Source organism: Rhinolophus ferrumequinum, chromosome 8, assembly GCF_004115265.2.
Source record: "Rhinolophus ferrumequinum isolate MPI-CBG mRhiFer1 chromosome 8, mRhiFer1_v1.p, whole genome shotgun sequence".
NCBI lineage: Eukaryota > Metazoa > Chordata > Mammalia > Chiroptera > Rhinolophidae > Rhinolophus > Rhinolophus ferrumequinum.
In genome coordinates this window covers 24,207,588-24,228,195 of record NC_046291.1, presented here as the reverse complement: position 1 = coordinate 24,228,195, position 20,608 = coordinate 24,207,588, and positions in this window count along the sequence as shown.

Sequence of the window (20,608 nt, the reverse complement as noted above, 5' to 3'; positions counted from 1 at the left end):
TTTCTTTGGAATGGCCATCAGAGTTGTTGTCATATTACCCTTGATGTTCTGAATGTCATTAAAATGTCTTCCTTTCAATATTTCCTTTATTTTTGGGTAAAGAAAGAAGTCATTGGTGGCCAGATCAGGTAAGTAGGGAGGGTGTTCCAATACAGTTATTTGTTTACTTGCTAAAAACTCCCTCACAGACAGTGCTGTGTGAGCTGGTGCGTTGTCGTGATGCAAGAGCCACGAATTGTTGGCGAAAAGTTCTGGTCATCTAACTTTTTCACGCAGGCTTTTCAGAACTTCCAAATAGTAAACTTGGCTAACTGTTTTCCCAGTTGGTGCAAATTTATAATGAACAATCTCTCTGATATCAAAAAAGTTTAGCAACATCGTTACAACAAGTTCGCGAAATAAATTGTCAGACCGTGTATGCCCAGACCAACTCATGTGACAAACATTATAGTTTCCACTACAGTAAACCCAGTGCCAACAAAATAATTGGAACATAGTAGATAGTCAACAAATACTTGTTTGCTCAATAGTCTTTATTGGCTACAGTCTGCTTTTCTGTGTTTTGTTTGCCTGTTCATACTTAACTCAAATTTCACCTGCATAGAAAATGTTCAGAAGAAGGTACGGAGCACAAGAGAATGATTTTTCCTCTCGGACTCAACATTTCAACCTTGACTGCACGTTAGCATCGGCAGAGGAACATATTTAAATTTCCAGTGCACAAGTCCTATACAAAATTAAATCACAACCATTGAGGTTGGAGCTGGAGCATCATATTCTTTGGTTTTCAGTAACAGAACTCCAAAACTGCAACTCATATTGACTTCAGGCATTATTCTTTTAAGAGCATCCTTCACCACTTGGGTTTGTTCCGCAGAGAAATTGTAGGCAATGTTCCACACCCACCCACGTCTGAAGAATCACATTAAAGAGGCCAATATTCTCCCAGAAAGTCAGCATGTGATCTAAATTTCCTCCTTCATCGCAAAAAAATTTGCAATTGGGTCAAGTATTGTGGGCTATGACAAACTTTTGCTATGGGGTATTTCTTTGGTGAAACCCAAATATTGAAAAGTTGAGTTTATTTTTCTGAAATCTTTGTCCTTCATTGATTAAGGTAGCACCTCTACCATTCAGAACGTTTCTGTGAGAAATAGTCACTTATTAGAAAGTGAAAAGTCAGGTAATGATTCCATTGGGGAAGTGGCATTGCAATTTTGACATTTTATAACATAACCACTATTGAAAATAGCTGTCAAACTGAAAGTTTAACCAACTGTAAACCTAACAACTTCTCAGAAATCATGGTAAGAAGAAGCGGTTTTTGGAATTCAATTGTGTCAGGCCTATAAGGAAATTTCACTTCAATGTCCCGTTAATATTCAACAGACAATTCTTAAAATCATGGCAACTTTTTATTGAAATTCAGCTTGAAGGGAAAATTAGAGGGGAAGAAATGGTTCAGAGATATAAATAAATAAACAAAAACATGGGTAGAGAGAAAAGATGGTGCTGACATCATGCAAATATCTGTAAGTGTTGGGTATTCATTATAATTTTAAGCTCTCATTGTTTCTCTTGATTTTCACAGAGTTCCCAATGGTGAAAAATGTCCACATGTAAATGTTACAGGCACAGTAGGCAGCTTGGGAGGCCTCTGTTCCCAAAACATCTGGCAGGTTTTCTTTACTGACTTATTTGGAGAACTGCTTAAGTCTTTTATATGCCAGCTAGCTGAAACTGAAAATGTTTGTAACCATGAATGAGGAACACAGAAATAATCACAGAGGCTGGGAAGAACAGCCATACTTAAAATATAGTGTTATAGCTCCAAGAGAAATTTGGGAAAAATAAATAGTTTGTTATGGGTTGAATTCAGAAAAGATATCTTGAAGTACTAACCACCAGTATCTCAGAATGTGACCTTATTTGGAAATAAGGTCTTTATGGAGGTAATTAAGTTAATATGAGGTCATTAGGCTAGACCTTAATCCAGGATGATGGGTGTCCCTTACAGAAAGAGGAGTTTTGGCCACAGAGATGGCCAGAGGGAAGACAATGTGAAGAGACACAGGTACAGGGAGAAAGCCACGTACACATCCAGGCAGAGACGGTGGATGCATTTATAAGCCATGGAATGTCAAAGATTGCTGGCAAACCACCATCAGCTACAAGGAGGCATGAAACATGTTCTTCCTCACAGTCCTCGGAAGGAACCAACTCTTCTGCATCTTGATCTTGGACTCCTAGCTTCGAGGACTGTGAGAGGATACATTTCTGTTGTCTAAGCCACTCCAGTTTGTGGCCCTATGTTATAGCAGCCTTAGAAAACTAATACACTATTTAAAATTAATTTTATGTAAAGTCTTGCCATTTCATGTAGTCTCATTTCTCCATATTCTCATAATACTACACATTATTTGTATAAGCATTGTTATGGTTGATCTGTATTTGGGAAAGGTGGGGAAGAACCAAATGTAGCATAGATATTGGAAAAAAAAAAAAAAAGAGACCCAGGCTGCCAATGGATGTCTACACTCCTGACTAATTAAATCAGAATCTCTGGATATGGAACCCCAGCATCAGTGCCATTTAAAGCTGATATCGAGAACTACTGATTATTACCCAGTAAGTGTCTCTTGTATCTTACCCTAGGAGAAAACTCTGTGGGAAGCATTATCCTACATGTGTGGGCCCCTCAATGTCTAGGGCTTGCCATGCAAACATGAGAGAAATGTGTAAAGAAGCTTACAGTCTCTGGAGCTCTCCCCGCAACCTTTGCATGGGTGACTCCTCTTTCTGGTCCTCCCACTTAGCTCCTTTAGGTCTCCTACACCCCTTGTAATTGCTCTATAACTTAAATCTTTTGTTTATATTTTTGGAGGATGGGCTGGCTCTGGCCTTGGTACCTTCCTTGTAGAAAGAATTCTAAGATCCATCCTCTAGCATAAATACTGGGACTGGTCATAGGTAAAGTGCCATCAGGACTGTCATAACAAATCGTTAGTGCCACGACAAAATGATCAGACCCATTGTTCAGCCCAGTTCTTCCGTAGACAGAGGCAAGTGATCCAATACATATTTACTATCTGTAATTCCTTATTTCCAATTTGTTCTTTGTTTTTCTTCGTGACAATTACCTTGCATTAGACCAAAAAGTATTATTTTCCCTGAATATACTTTTTTAGCAAATGAAAAAAAGGGTTTAATTAGGTTTATATGAAGATTTACTCTAAGAAAATGTTTCAGGACAGCAAAGCACCTACCACTCAGTAAAGAACATAACATAGAGAGAAAGAAATGGATTTATAATTTATTTCCTCTTGTTTCCTTTTGATAAATATTTAGTATAACGAGATTATTGATTCAGTTTGAAGCAATCAAGTTTTAAAGATTTTATGATTCGGTGGGCCTGTTAATTTAAAAGTTAGCTTCCAAGAAGCTCAGGGCCAAATCTGCAGCCTTTGTTATGTTGTGCATTTGTGTATGTGTGGGGGAAGGTAAAGGTGGGCAAGTGGAACTGTTTTCATTGCTGTTTCAAATCTGTGCTTCTCAATCCATTGCCATGCAGACTTCAACATACGTTGTCTTCTTATCTACATTCTGTAGTGTTGTTGCCCAATTTGACTATTTATGTTGTTTAAATATTATCAGAGGAATTTAATTAAGAGGTATTAAGTATAGGCATTAGAGATAAGGTTCGTCTTTATGATGTACTTTTATATCAATTTTCTCAAAGTTGGCTTTTTTTTTTTTTTGCACGGTAACTAATAACCGTGCAACTAATAACCAAAAAATCAGTTTCGGTTAATTAGTTGCAACCGTGCAACTAATAACCGGAATAAATGGCAGCACCTCCTAAATCTCCTCACTTTTAGTTAAGGACCATCCGTTTTTTTTTTTTTTTTATGATCTCATTAAGAAGTTCAATTTCTTGGGATTCTATGGCACTTTGCAGGTATCTCAAATCACCATAATATAAGGTTGTGCTCATGCTAGATGGGATAGATTTTTCCCCCTTTGTTTTAATAGCACACATATATACCCGGGACAGACATAGTTAATTTCCCTCTGTGTCCATTCTTCTTTTTTGGTAATAGAACCTCCCTTTTAGTTTTACCTGAATATGTGGTTCTCCAGCCAGAAACTAGTATTTCAGCCTCCTTTGAGCTTCAATTAGCCATAGGACTAAGCTCCAGAGTATGATATATGACAGAAGAAATGGTTGTATCTTTCAGGTCAAATTCCTTACAAAGAACATTTCCTGCATTCCATTCCTCTCTTCCCTCCCTTTTATTGGGTTAGAATGTAAATATCATAAGTCATCTTTGATCAGACAGGCAAGGGCATCACCGCAGGATGAACCTGGGTTCTTGGAGCAAAATCCCTTGGGATAACAATTTGTGACTATTACGTGTCAGAGAAATACACTTCCATCTTGTTTGAGCCACTATATTTTGGGGACTCTGTTATAACTTAATATATACTATAATGCAGCATTTCAATCTTTTCATTCACTTTTACATGGGTTATAGTATATAGAGAGCAGATATGATTTTATTGCTGTACAAAGCCAGCATGCCAGGTGAGGGGACCATACTGCATATTTGACTGTGACTGAATATATCTTTCTAATTTGGGTGCGTGGAGCCCCAGGCTCTTCTGGAGCTAGAGCTAGTCAATGGCTCAGTGGTCAGAATCAAAAACATTGACCCCATTTCTTGGAAGTCTCTGTAGGGACATTTTAACAGGAGGAAGAACTCAGTCATGATTGATGAATAGTTACTGGTTTTGCAGTCCAAAAAATACCAAGCCAGTGAGAGACGTGCTACAATCCAGAAGCTTAAGATGCAAAAACACCAGCGTATTCTAAAAGGAGACTCACCAGAGAACGAGATCAACATGGCTAGGAGTGGCAGTATGAGATTCCCATAAGTTGCAGAGTTAGTTCAGAACAAGTCAAATGAGGTTGTGTTTGTATGTGTAGATTTGAGGTGGCTTAGCTAAGAAGAATGGAGGTGGGCTGCACTGGACATAAGAAAACTTAGGGAAGACGTAACGATTTAATGTAGTTCAGGCTATATAAGGGGATGGCAAGTGAGGCAAGGCTCACAGTACGTGAGGTCAGATTGGAGGTGTATATATTTAACTTGATGCTAGAATTTGAAGTTGCATTATCTATTTTGAAATTGAGTGAAGATTTTCATTGTAGCATCAGCTGTACATATTCAAATCTGTTGTCAGATTCTTACCCTAGCATCAGATCGGCTAGGAAACCTGTGCGTGGCTTCTGGAAGACAGGAGAGAGTGGCATAAAATGAAAGTGATAGTGAATTGAATGAGTCAGTTACATTTAAAATTCACATCACGAAAAACACAGAGAAACTAAGCGCCACAGACAACTCAGAAATATAATGCAATGAGTTTAATAAAGATGTCAGGGCGAGGGTACTTCTCATCCACTCTTTTGCAGTTATCGGTGGAGAAGAGCAGAAAAGCATTAGCAATAGCAATGAGAGGAAGGTTTCTGAGGCAATGCCAGTAATGTGTGCAGCCAACAACAGGAAGAATAATAGAGACTCCTGCAATCATTCAGTGATCACTGGGAGTGGCAAAAATGAGACAATTCAGCAGCCCAAAGGGCCACTTCCAGAGATTCTGAATGACCAAAGGGAAGAGGAATGGGGGGTCCTGGTGATGCTGTCAGTAGGTCTGAGGGAAAGACTGCTTTGGTTACCAATATTGTTGCCCACAGTCCTCATTCGTACTCCCTCCTTGAAGTGGGAAAACTCAGAGCTACTTTGAATACTCTGAATAGATTTTCCTTTAATGCTTAAGCACATAATGTAGAGAACTTTCTACAGACTTGGGATTTGAAACTGATTTTTCACAGATAACTAATGCGTCTCCCTCCAGAGGCTCAGAAACACAGCACACAACAAAAGAGCAATACTCCATTTTAAAAAGCCCTGAGTTTTAGAATTGGTAAAAGATTTTTGACATGAGATTATGCAATAATGATCAATGAGAATGCCTTTACCTTTTTTTTGAAGAGGAAGGAGGGAAAATATCATAATGCGACTTACATTACCATTTGTGAAGATAAATTATTACAGTACGGGGAAAATCCAGATACTAGTTTCAATGTCTTTCCATGGAAAGTAGGAATAGACTTAAAGAGAAGAGCTCCTTTATACTTGTACACAGATGTCCCCTCTAACTTTTTGCCCTTGCTACACTGTCATAACCTTGGGTGTAGAATGGCATAAAAATCAAATAAACAATAGTATCTATCATTCCACTGTGATTTATGTAATGCAAAACTAAAGCTAAAATCAAGTTTTACATATGTTTATCAATATTAATCTGATATATCAATTAAACTGATATATTAATATTAGTTTTTATAATTATTGATTTGGCTATGTTATACTCAATGCCCCTCCCCCACAAAAACATGTTCTCTGAAAAGCCAAGATGTAAATTCATTTCTGAGTTTCATGCAGTCCTCTTGTCCCCTGACATCAGAATCATAAAAATCATTTTACTAATTGAAATAAATACATTTCTTTTCCTATGTCAGACAAAGGAGAGATGTGTTTGTTTATCACCAATAGTCATGCCTTTTTGCTGATGAGGAATTAGTCATGATTTTTTTCAACAAAAACACCAGCTGCTCTCAAAGAAGCTGTATTTTTTTCTTTTGTTTTGGTGTCTCTCCAGGGTTCGTGCCATCTCTCCATACTGCCCTTCAGTGGAGCACTTACATTTTAACTCAAGCCTTCAGTGTTTTAGCCCAAGGAAGGAAGTTGTGGGGAAAGAGTCTCTGGGTATGAACACCTTCCACGTAATATAAGGAAGGCAACCATTAAATTTTCCCATATCTATATGTAATTTTGCCTTCACTTATTGTTTTTCCCTTTTTTACTTGGGTTAGGGAATTAGAGATCAATCAAGTGAATGAATGTACAACAGCATTTTTATTTTCCCCTAAATGCAATAATCTGTAGCCCACCTTTCCAAATATCCAAAGAAAAAAAAATAAATCAAACTTATTATCATGTTGTACAATAATAATTTTAAATCACATTTTCTTCAGCAAAATTTTACCAACTGCTACAAGCTCAACACATCTTTCCATTAGATTTTTTGTTACTCTTTTTCAAAGTGTGAGACATTGGATCATTTATATTAAAATCACCTGGGTAACTGTTTAAAATGTACATTCTTAGGTTTTACCACAGACTTACTGAATTAAAATATCTGGTGTTGGGGTCTGAGAAGCCCAGATTATTCATAAACACCCTAAAGTTTGAAAACTATCACACACTTGATTATACTTATATTTATTCTTTTACAATTACTTTAAATATGTCAGTCTTTATTCTTCAAGTTGCATTGCCAGCTCTTTGAATCATATGCACATCCTTCTATACATGTCTCATGCTTAGCTAAATGTCCAGTGTACTGCAGGTGCCACATGAACACTTGATGTTTGCTTGTTGAACAAATATTGAAACTCGTACAGCTATCATTTTATTTTTTGACCAAAAATTATCTGATGGAAGAAAATCACTTAAGACTTATCTACTCTAGCAACATGAAGCTCCTTTCAGCGTGATGCTATCAAATTTTGCATATGCCCTTCAGGGTTTTTAAATATTATCTCTTTGGTCTACTTTGGGCCAAATACCATTTGGGACAGTTCTGTTGGTTCCTGCATCCAAGCACATTGTCCTGCTTTTCACTTGTGGAAAATACAGTTTCTATTCTTCCCAAAAGCTTAGGTAAGGACTAGACCCTGATTGGCAGATATGGTGAATCACAATCTGCATTAAGGAGGACTGAACTTCTGTTTCAAAACTTTATAACAACAGCTTCTTCACCTTTGCTGAGGTACAAGAACACTAAGATTGAAGCAGTAATAATAATAAAATAATAGCTTGGAATTAAAAACCTTCTATGTTAAGAGTCTCAAACTCCCAACAGCCATGATAATAACCTGTACCTCCTTGGATTACCCCGTACCATACTAAAATAAATACTGATATAATCTGCTTTTGCTATTAACTTTTACAAAGATGCCCAGAAAAAGCCCATTTTTCCTAATTGTCTCTGTATATTTGCCCAACCCAAAGAAGAGGTATGTCTTTATATGGATTCTTTAAATTTGGGTACATATTACTGGAACACGCTTCTGGGTGTAAAGACTTTCTTATGCAGAACACATAAGGTAATTTCTCCCTTTACATACATCTATTTATTTATTTATTTTTTTAAGAAACAGCAAACCACCACCACCAATAAAACCTACACAAGTCAGGAGGAGCCAGAGGTCGCTTGCATGTGGCAGACCTGAGACTTTTTTGGTTTCCTACCTTGTCTTTACATAGTCTCTTTGTCACAGTGCCGGGTCAGATGGTTTGGTAGGCAGCTCCTACTTGGAAACTCCCTAACTCTGTCTTTCTACCACATAGAAACCTCGAGAAAATGGAATGGTCGAGCTCCCAACAGAACTCTTCCTCTTTCTTTTCTTACTTGCTAGAATGTTCTGGTATGGCCATTCTTTGCTTCTCCCGGCTAGTTTTGAATAAAGTGGGGGCAATGGAAAGAATGAGCACTTTAGTTTTTCAGTTCTAGGCTCCAGACTGGCTCTCATATAAATAACAGGCATTTCCCATGTGTTCAAGACCAGCCTATTGGGGATCTAGATTGAAATAATAAAATGGTTAATTTGCTGATCATTGTATTCTGGTGCTGATATTTTTCTCTAGGACTTTGAGGAATTAGCTAATCAAATATGGAATTTTTAAGCCAGATACCACCTTAATACATAAAAGAATAACTAAGGCAAGCAGAAAGAACATATTTAAAACAAAATTTATAAAAAGCAGCTTTACTGAGGTATAATTTCCATACACTATAGTGCCAAATTTAAATTACACATTGTAATAAGTTTGGGCATATGTACACATCATCAAAATAATCACCATAAGCAAAACAATAAAAACCCACCACCCCCAGTGTCCTCAACCTCTCTTGTAATTCATTACTCTCCCCTCTCCTCGTCCACTCCCATGACCAGGCACACACTGACTTGTTTTCTATTACTATAGATTAGCTTTCATGGTATAAAATTTTATGTAAATGGAATCACAGAGTATATATTCTTTTGGGTCTGGCTGGCTCTGTTCATTCAGCATAATTGTTTGCAACTCATTTGTATTTGTGATCGTACCTATAGTTTCTTTCTTTTTGTTGCTAAGTAGCATTTCCTTATATGCATCTATCACAATTTGTTTATTCATTCACAAATTGATGAACATCTGGATTGTTTCCAGTTTTTATGCTATTGCCAATAAAGCCATGATGGATGTTCTTGTATAAGCTGGGTATGAACTTATGCTCTATTTTTCTTGCATTAAGTAATTAGAAATGGAAGGGCTGGTCATAGTAGGTGCACGTTGAACTTTTTAAGTAACTTGTTTTCCAAAGTGGTTGCACCATTTTACATTCGTATCAGCAGTGCATGAGAATTCCACTTGTTCCACATCCAATGCAGGATTGAGGAGAAGGAAATAAGTGCAAATGGAGAAGGAGAAAGAGGTGGAATAGGAAAATTAAGGAGGAAGAGAAGAAGAAGAAATAAAAAGCTCTTTATATCTGAAGGCTAAGGATTACAGGAAACTACAAATATTGCCAAATAAGCTTTCACTTGCATTTAAGGAAGAGTTTGACATGTTTTGAATGCAAATGAAAAGAGCACCGGATTGAAAATCAAAAGAAATTTTATTGTCTCTGTGTTTTTTCACACTATCTGGATGCACTGCCTATGTGTGGGCTTCAGTTTCCCTCCCTACACAACGAACAGGCTGGGAGAAACAGAATCAGAAGTTCTGTGTCAGAATAAATTCAGAAATAATTGTACTTGATTAGGCTTTTGTTTCATCTCTTCTTTGTTCCAGTATGTATTTAAGTTGATGAGTAAAAGGGAGAGTACCTCAGCCATGCAGGGGGAGGAAGTAGTAAGTAGAATGGCTCTGAGCCATTCAGCCAACCTATAGCCATAAAAAAGGCATCTTGATGGTGGTGATGGAGGGTGAGGGATATGAGTGGATGGGAATACTGAGGGTTATCAACAATTTGGGGTTCTATTGTAAATGCTATAGAACACGAACTCTAGAGACAAATTGCTTGCTTTGGAAATCCCTGCACCACCGTTTCCTAGCTGTCGGGCCTTGGGCAAATTATTTAACCTCTCTTTCCCTCAGTTGTACAACAAAGGTAATAATAGTATTAACCTCATAGAGTTATTGTAAGAATTAAATGAATTAAGAGCTTAGAACTATGCCCAGTAGATGGCAAGCAGGGTTTAAGTGTTTTTTTTACATCAACATCATCACTGTTTCTTGGCTTCATTGTGCTAATTCAGGGGAAGGAGCATGAAGCTTGGAGTGTGGAGATGGGGTTCAGGGTTCACTTCTGGCCTTGTCAGCATGGGCAAGTCACAGCCTCTCCGGTTCTACAGTAAACTGAGCTTTTGGCATGGATGATCCTAAAGCCCTTTATAGCTTGGAATTTTCAAAAAAACACAAAAAAAAAACAACAAAAAAAACCCGAGTGATTTTTCCTGGAAATCACTGCATGATATTTTCATATTAAATCAGATGTAAGTTTAGTAGTCTGAGTGAAAAATAAAAGAAAAATATGAACTATCATACTGTACTTTAGGGTTCTGATTATTTATTAGAAAGAAAAGGTAAAAAGAAGAACTGTCTCATCTCTGAAAATGTAAGAGTGGCTCTGTCCAGCCACTCTTACAGATACATGGGAATGTCAAATTATTTTTTGCCCAACATTTTTACATCTGCTTTTTAAAAACTCTACAACTTACCCATTATTATTTTTCTTATTTTATAAAGGTTTTAAGAATTTACTCATTCATTGAACAAATTCAATGTTAACTATTCTTTCCTCCATCTCAGATCTTCCTTGCATGGTCATTCTCCTTCATCCTGAAATATATGGTAGCCTATTTAAAGCAAATGCTTGAGTCTGTTGCAGGTAATTTTCCCCCTATTAATTTATCTCGAATATAATAAAGAATTTAATTCCAGTTTTTGAAAGATACTTTTTCTGAGTATCAATTCAAGGTTGACAGTTATTTTCCCTCTTAACTCAGAGAATACTCTTCCATTGTCTCCTGTAAGCCATTGTTGATATTCGGAAGTTTGCTTTAAGTCTGTCATTTCTTTCTATTGTTTTCCTCTGTGGCTGGTGTTTAGTAGTTCCATTTTGTCTGCAGTGTTCTGAAGTTGTACTCTCATGTTTATGCAAGAATTTATTTATTCTTCATCCTGTATCAGAAAATTGGGGTATTCCATTAGGTCTAAAAAACTCTTAGGCATTATCTCTGAAAATATTGTCTCCCTTTTATTTTCTTTATTTTCTTCCTGAAACTCATAGAAGTTACTCATGAATTATTTGCATTCCATTCTCCCATATCTCTTAATGCCATTTTCATATTTTCCATTATCTGACTCTCTGGAAAGCTAGAACATTGTGAAATCAATCTTCTAGTTTATTAATTCTATTCTCAACTACATTTTGTTTGCTCTTTAATAATGTAATATGTTTCTGACATCAACAATTATATATGTATATATTCATTTATAAAAATTCTATTTTTTCTTTTTTAAAATCTCTAATCATTTTTAAATAGGATGGTATTACTGGTCATCTTTTATTATTTTAAAATTTTCACATATTCTTATTTTATATTATGTTTCTGATTATTTAATATCTAAAGTCCTTACAGGTCTAATGTTTTAAAAAATTTTCATTGTTGTTTATTTGTGCTAACTCTCATTTATGGTATCTTATTTGCTTGTGGATTTAGTGATCTGTAAATGTAACATAGCAACAGAATGGAAGTCTCTTCCAGAAATTTCTATTTATATACACACATATATTTCATACAATAAAAAGAGAAAAAAAGATGTTTTGAATTTTCTTTAATAATTTGTTATATAAGAAGTATATGAACTAACCAGAAACAGTGTTGGAGACAAAGAGGAAAAACTGAGGATTGCTAGAGGGGCGGGGGGGGGGGGGGGGACGGGTGAAGGGATTGAAGGGCAGTCGGTGACCACAGGATGGCCACGGGGTTTGAAAATTAATCTGGGGAACGTAATTTAGCGGTTACCAGAGGGTAAGGGGGTTGGGGGGTGGGAGATGAGGGTAAGGGGGATCAAATATACGGTGATGGAAGGAGAACTGACTCTGGGTGGTGAACACACAATGTAATTTATAGATGATGTGATACAGAATTGCACACCTGAAATCTATGTAATTTTAATAACAATTGTCACCCCAATAAATTTAAATAATAATAAAAAAAAGAAGTATATGGTAACTTAAGTTATCCAACCCTCGATTTCATATAAACCCTTTCTTCTTTGCTGGTGTTTTTTGGCTTTACTTTGTGGCTGGTATTGTAATAATGTTGGAGGATAGTAGAACTAAGGTTATATTCTTTGCTTTTCAGGGTCTTGTTTACAAGACAGTGATAAATAACTAGACAATTTCTAGGTCGAGCGATAAATTCCTTGGTACAAGTGCTATGAGATGCTGGGTGATATTGGACCACATGAGAGATGCCACTAATCCAAATTAATATGGGCAGTGAAGTTTCCTAAGCTTCATGCTGAAGAAGAGTCAGCCAAGTGGTGATGTAGAGAAGAAGATATCTCATAGTTGCCCACAGATTAGAATTTCATAAACACTGCTCTAGTAAATTGTTAAGAGATTCACTGAAAAAAGTTATTTTCTGGAATTGTCTGTTTCTCCTCCATCCACACCATTGCAATATTTCTTTCTCTATAAGTATTCATCTTCAGAAATACTTTAAAATATTTCATTTTATCTTACATTTGTGAGAAGCAATGCAAAATACATTTCAATACGCTGGAATCGCCACGTGTCCCTAGCTATTCCATAAAGCTACCACAAAGTAAAGATACTAAAAGGACTTTAATATCTCAATATCTATACTCAATATCTATACTCAATATCTAACTCAATATCTATAAATGGAATTGACAGTCAAAATTCAATTACAAAAAATTTTTTTTAAGCTACACAAAGCACTCACATATGTAGATTTTGTTGAGTGCTCTGAATAAAATAAACAGTGGGCCGACCTATGGTGGTATTCTTTTGATAGGATGGTCATGGAAAATCTTCCTGATGATGTTTTTTTTAACCTGAGACCTGAAAGAAGGAAAGTTAGCGAGTTGATGATGTGGAGAGCTGTGTACCAGGAATCCAGGAGAGTGCAAATGCTCTGAAATAGAAACATTTTACCATATTTTAGGGACTCCACCAAAATTACTGTGTCTGCTGGGGCGGAGTGAGAAGAGGATTAGCGTGATGTGAGACGTGAGAAATAAGCGTGCATTATGCTGGGCCCTCCAAGAAGATGATGCCAAGATGGAATTAAAGATACAGAGATTTCTGGGGGAAACGTGACAGATGTATTAGGGAAATATGAAAGATAGACGAGAGGAGCAGGAGTAGGCAGAAAGAACCTTCAGACCGTGATGCAGATCTGATACCTGTGAAGGAGTCTGGGGAGAAAAGACGACTGAGTAAGAAACAGTTCTAAGGAGCTCTCTGTCAGGTTGATGGAGACGACAAAGTTGCACATCAGAGGAAACCCATGTTTCAAGGGAACAGACCTGAGTTAATACTTTTGCTGTGTTCAGTCACTGGCTGGGGGCAGTGTGCAGACAGCACAGTCTCGGGGAAAACGTGGTGGGCGATGATGCAAAGAGACAGTAGCTACGCTTGTCACACAGCTGTGCTCACCGCAGCAAGAGATTTGGGCAGTGCATGCTCATGGCCGCCTGGGTCCACTCCTTGCTATATATTCGATGTATGTTCATAGATTTTTTGAATCCCTGGAATTAACACCAAGTGCTAGCTGATTAAAGGGAGGGTAGTTCATTACTGTCTGGGTTTTCTTATTGTTGCCTCCTTTCCTTACCACTGTTCTAAATTCTTCCCTTCAAACATTTTGGTATACATGAGAGCATCACAGATTTTAGGAAATAAAACAATTATTTCTCTAAGTTTTAGTACTTACTGGAAACTGAGAGTAGTGCGATTTGTCTTACTCCCAGCATCTATGACATGATTAAAGGGATTTTGTGAGTAATTGAAAATAAGCAGTAAATATTAAATAGCATTTTAAGACTTCCGAAAATACTCTATGTAATTGTTCCCTGACTGCTGATTAAGGAACAAATAGGAAAAAACGCTGGCTTAAAACATTCTAGCTAATAAAAAATTGTAGCAGGGCCTGGTTTTCATTCTTTTAGCTAGCTCATGGGAACAAATGTACTGTTTCAATTATTGATGAAATGATCTCTACATCGACAAGAGTTAAAACAAAGTTTTCAAAGCCACAGGGGAAATTACAGCCTTCTAAACCCAATGCAGTTATAAAGCTATTTATTATCACTGGAATGAACAATAATATAAACATTTTTGATAAGCGAAAGTCCTCCCACACTCAAGAAGGTTAAATTTTTCAGAAGTTTACATGAAATGTCAGAGACTCAGTCATGAATAAAATTAAAATTGTCCTGTCAGACTGGAACTATTTCAATATCTCTTGTTACAGACATTTATGAAAATGCTCTGTGTTTTATATAAAAAATATTTGACTTAACCCACACATGGACACACATGGGAAGTTTATGTGAAGCAACAAGCAGAGTTGTCTGGGTGCGACTCTGGGAGCTTACGGTGGGTTGCCTGAACAATAAACCAGGAGGGACTGGAACCATATCAGAGAACAGGGGCTTTGGTAGGGTGATGTCAATGTTGCCAGGAGCTGGACATCTAGATTCCAAGGCAGCTCCTGTTAAAAGTTACCATTCTAAATCTAGACTCTCTGGCACCGAGCAGCTTGTATATTCCCTCACTGACAAAGCTGCTTTCTCATGGATGCCCTTTATAAACATAACCTTTATAGATGGAGACCCGAACGATGAAGCGGGTTCCTCCAACTGACATGTGGGCAGCAGCAGCAGTGCCCTGTCTTTGACACGCTTTCCCTGGGATGACTGTAGAAGAGGGAAAGCTGTGCCTTCACTCTTCTTTTGGCTGACCTGGTCTTAGCAGTTTTTTTTGTTTGTTTTTTTTTTAATGAAGCTTATTTTTTTACCTATGTTAATGTTGTGCAACTAGTCTTGAACCCTACTACACCACACCACAGGGGACACCTAGATGACACTCACCTAGACATAATAATATATTTTTAAAAAATCTATAATCTGGGCGGACAGGTGGCTCAGTTGGATAGAGCGTGAGCTCTGCGTAACAGGGTTGCCGGTTCGATTTCCACATGGGCCAGCAAGCTGCGCCGCCCCCCGCCCCCACAACTAGAATGAAGTCAATGAACTTCCACTCAGCTCCCCAGTGTCCAGATGGCTCAGTTGGTTGGAGCGTGTCCTCTCAACCACAAGGTTGTCAGTTCAACTCCTGCAAGATTGGGCTGCGTCCCCTGCAACTAACAATGGCAACTTGACCTGGATCTGGGATGCTCCCTCCACAACTTAGATTGAAAGGACAACAACTTGACTTGGAAAAGTCCTAGAAGTACACACTGTTCCCCAATAAAGTCCTGTTCCCCTTCCCCAATTAAATAAAACAATCTTAAAAAAAAAATCAATAATCTGCCCTCAGTGGATCAAATCTTAAAAGCCTTCTCAATATTTCTTTACTATATTACTACACTTCAATAAAATTGTATCACCATTCTCATATACAGATCACAGATTCACAAACAAGACATACATCTTAGCCAAAATAAGAACAGTGTAATAAAAAGTCTGTGTCTGGAATTGGGCATTTCCCCCATAACAAGATTATCTTTGCCTCATATATATGAGTACTTATGATATTGGGAATATTTCATTCTCAACTTTTACAATTATAGACCTAATGGAAGATTTCAGATCCACTTAGAATTAATTAATTACACTGAATTAATTCAGTTCTCAATCCTAAACAATATTTAAGTCAGTTATATGAAATCAAGTTCCTTAAACATTAATTGTAAAAAATAACCAGGGAAGTAAATCTGCTTCATAAACTTATACATGATACTATAAACTCAATGTAAAAGACATGTGGGCCATCATTATCTATTGTTATCATTTTTATTATAGACATTGGAGGGTTAACTAAATTATAAGCTTACATTATAGTCATAACCTTTAGTTCAGAGGAAGTGTTATAGTCCTAACTCTTGGCTGGGACAATGCAGAGCTTAGAACCTCAGTTTCCAAGACAAACAGCAGCAGAAGTCATTGTCTCCCAAGAGATATGGTGAATGGGATAGAAGCAATGAGATTATCACAAATCACTGATTGCACTACTGGACCAGATAGCTGGAGAACTACTTTACTCTGGTCTACATCCTCCTACTCTCAGAAGTTTTTCCTAGTCCTCCTTTGGTGTTTTTGTATTTCCCCTGGTCTTACTGCTGTGTGCCTGTGACTCTCTCTTGTATCACACTTCCCAGTCTATGTTGAAGGAAATTTCATTCTTTGTGTTATTGAGGCCATAGATGTGAAGTCAGGTTTGACATCCTTTTCTCTCATAGCAAATCTGTCAGCAAATCATAGCAAATCATGTTGGCTCTACCTAGATAATACGTCCCATCATTCCACCTACAATTTTGGCCCAAACCACTATATCCCTTGCCTGGATTATTGCAATAACCTCATACATAAATGTTCTTTATCTTTCTACTTTTGCCTTTATCCTTCTACCAAAGTAAGATTGAGTCAATTTATTCTTTTAAACATAAATCAGATCATATGGTACCTTTGCTCAGAACTCTACAATGATTTCCAACTTCATTTTTATTCACTTCAAGAATAAAAACCAAGCCCACATGACATATATGTTCTAGTCCATTTTTTTTTTTTTTTTTTTCCTAAGTTTTTCTGTTCTCCATGTTTGGCAAGGGCCTTTTTGCTGTTCCTTAAGTAGTTTAGGTATGCTTATGCCTTTGGTCCTTTGTTTTAGCTATTCCATCTCCCTAGAAAACTTTTTTGCCCAGATATCAATGAGGCTAATACACATCCTTTTTGTCTTTGTTCAAATGCTACCTTCTTAACTAGGTACACCTTAACTGTTTTATTTAAAATCAATTCCCCAACCTTCTTTCTGGTACTCTGAATCCCTCTTACATGGCTCTACTTTTTCATTTTCTCATAGGACTTCATAATAATAATGTAAAATTTATTAAATTATTACATTTCTTATTTATGGTTTGTCTCCTTAACCTTCTCAACAACATAGAATGTTATATGTACAAGGACAGGAATATCTGTAGGTTTTATTCACTGACATATAGTAGAGGCTCCAAAAATATTTATTAGATTAAATAGAATTCAAAGTAGGCTTGAGTCAATCTCCACCCAGGTTGTAAGTGCAAAGGTTGGAACCATAATAAATAGCATTGAGTTTGTATCTCTACGAAGATATCTAACTCACCTTGAAAAATATATTCTCTTTCTTAAGAGATTTGTAAATATTATAGGGAAAGGGCATGAGGACTATTTCTGCAGAAGAAGGAACTAGGAGGTTGGATTCCAAGCCTGCTGCCTACGTACTCCACAACACAGAACTCAGGAAGACTTTAATCAGAACAAACTATCCAAAGACTAGAGATTCCATTGTGGCCTTACAGGTAGTTAAGCCCACTGTAAATAAAACACAGGTTGTGCTTCACGAGAGTTAAAAATAAACCTGCCTCTGGGTGATGAACACACAATATGACATATAGATGATGTATTACAGAATTGTACACTTGCAACCTATGTAATTTTACTAATCATTGTCACCCCAATAAATTTTTAATTAAAAAAACAAACAAATGAAAAAAACAACAAACCTGCCCCTATTCCTTTTGTATGTCACAGATGTTAAAGATAAACTTACCATTGTTCTTCTTTCCCCCGTGCCAATAAATTTTCCATGGAAACAGAAAACACTTAGAAACCCTAGCCTGGGGCATGGAGAGAATCTCTCTTCCACTAGCAGGGTTATAGATCGTCACTCTGTCTGTGGGGTGGTCACTCTTTTCTCAGTTACTCTCTGCTAAATAAACTAACTTTTACTTTAAACTCCATATGGGCTCATGCTTGAATTCTTTCCTGCAGGAAGCCAAGACCCTCTTTTCCTGTAATATAATATGCAAAAGGATTTAGTTTCTCTCTATTTAGGCAAGTCTGTCCAGTGTTGATACTGGTAAAAGTAAAGAAGAGCTTATAAGACAAATTTTAGAGAGATAATTAGTGTTATTTTTAAAAAAATTCTTGATAATATATCAAGAAGGACTTGGCATTAATAATGATAAAAGGGTATAATCTTTTCCTTTGGATGGGTCACAGATTTTTAATAAGTATCTGTGACCCTGTGAATAGCAATAAGAAATATGCAATTGGTCTTTGTCTGGTTTTAGGCACAGAGCTACTAAATCCCTTGGCATTTCCTAAGTGAGGAGACCTATAAATGTGTCTTTTGCTATGTTCATGAGGTTACCTGTGGACCTCTTTAGATGGAAGCTGGTTGCCTGCGGAGTCAACCCTGTGATTAGAGGCTTGGAAATTTCAGTCCCATCCTCTGACCTCTGACCTTTGGGGAGAGGGATTGAGTTTAAATCACCATGGCTAATTATTGAATCACTCATGTCTATGTATGAAGCCTCTATAAAAACCCAAAAGATTGGGGATCAGAGAGCTTCTGGGTTGGTGAAGACATGGAGATTTGGGGAGAGTAGTATTCTGAAGAGGGATTGGAAGCTCCAAACTAATTCTCCATATTTTGTCCTATGCATTTCTTACATCTGGCTGTTCCTGAATTATATCCTTTTATAATAAACTGGTCATCTAGTAAGTAAAATGTTGCTCTGAGTTCTATGAACTGCTCTAGAAAATTAATCGGATATATAGAGGGGCTGTGGGAACGTCAGATTGACAGCCAGTGGGTTCTAGAAGCACAAGGAACAACCTGGGTCTGAAGTGGGGGTGAGGGGGCTGTCTTCTAGGACTGAGACCTTAACCTTACTTAACCTGTGGACTCTGTCACTAGGGTAGATAGTGTCAGAATTGAGTCAGAATTGAGTTGAATTTTTAGGTTACCCTACTGGTGTCCAAGAACGCTTGGTGGTATGTAGAGAAAAAAACCCACCCCACAGTGGAACTGGGTCCGGAAGACAGAAGAGTATCTAATAACTATTTTAAAATATACTTTAATTTTCAAATTGGTAATAATTTTACGTTTTAAAAATCAAAATTATGTACAAAGGCATACTTTGAGAAGTCTCAATCTCTGTGTTCCTGTCACCTGTATATATTTTACTCTCTATATAAATTTATTTATTAGTTCCTTATACATTCTCTGACATTTCCTCAGGCCATTATTAAGCTAATAAAAATACAGATTCCTAATTATCTCTTTCCTACATATACAATGTTTTGCAACTTGCTTTCCTCATTTAACAGTATATTCTGAATATCTGCATATTAGTACATAAAAAACCTAGCCGCACAGTATACTATGGAGACTATACCAAAGTTATATTAAACATGCTAAAGTGTAAGTCTTGTCAAGCCAACATAAAATTCACATTTTAAGTAACTGATCTTGACTGTCAAGCCAAAGAACATCAAAGAAAAACATCATGGAAATTGGAAACTTGCTCATTATTGTACATTGCCTAGAGTTATATATAGGTACCTATTTTTACATTATTCAAGACTACAGGTAAGATAAATGACAGTGTTATGACAGCTATGCAGAATATGTATTGCGCTTCTTTGGAAAGGCTTTCTCTTTTAAGGAACATGCCTTTTATTGTGTGATTATAAATTGAACATTGATTCACAGCGCTTGGCTTTCATATCTTTACTTCTCAGTTTTTGACACTTTGTAATATCTTAGCTGTGTTCTTCTTTAGGGGAAATGATCTATAAATTGCTCTATTGACATTTTCGCATACTGATAGCCCCTTTAAAATGACTGGATTCCATTATATAATTCTAACACTGCAAAATAATTGTTTTTAGGAGAGGGTCAAAGCTAGCAATACCTAAAAACATATGCAAATGGACGTATTTGGTGTCATATGTCAAAGTTTCAAATTTGTCCTTTGATGGAAGAGAGGCAACTACCATTTTAGACTTCTTAAGAAAACACTATTGATCTTGGCTTTTCTTTAATTCTTCAGCTACCTTAGTGAATTTATTTTGACCAACACCGCATTTAGCAACACAATTCAGAAACTGCCCTCATTCATATTTTCACAAAAGGCAATTTGACTCCTATAAAAAATACAACTGTGAATGTCAATAATGATTTAGGCCTGGGTGGTGAACATACAGCTCAGTGATCTCAATAGTAGACAGAGGTTCCCTCTACAAGATGGAACAAGGAAGATGCACTCTTTTCACAGTGAGATTGTGGCGTTTCTCTGGGGGAGTTCCATATTGTCTCCTCAATTCAACCACTGATTGAAGCCTGGGGG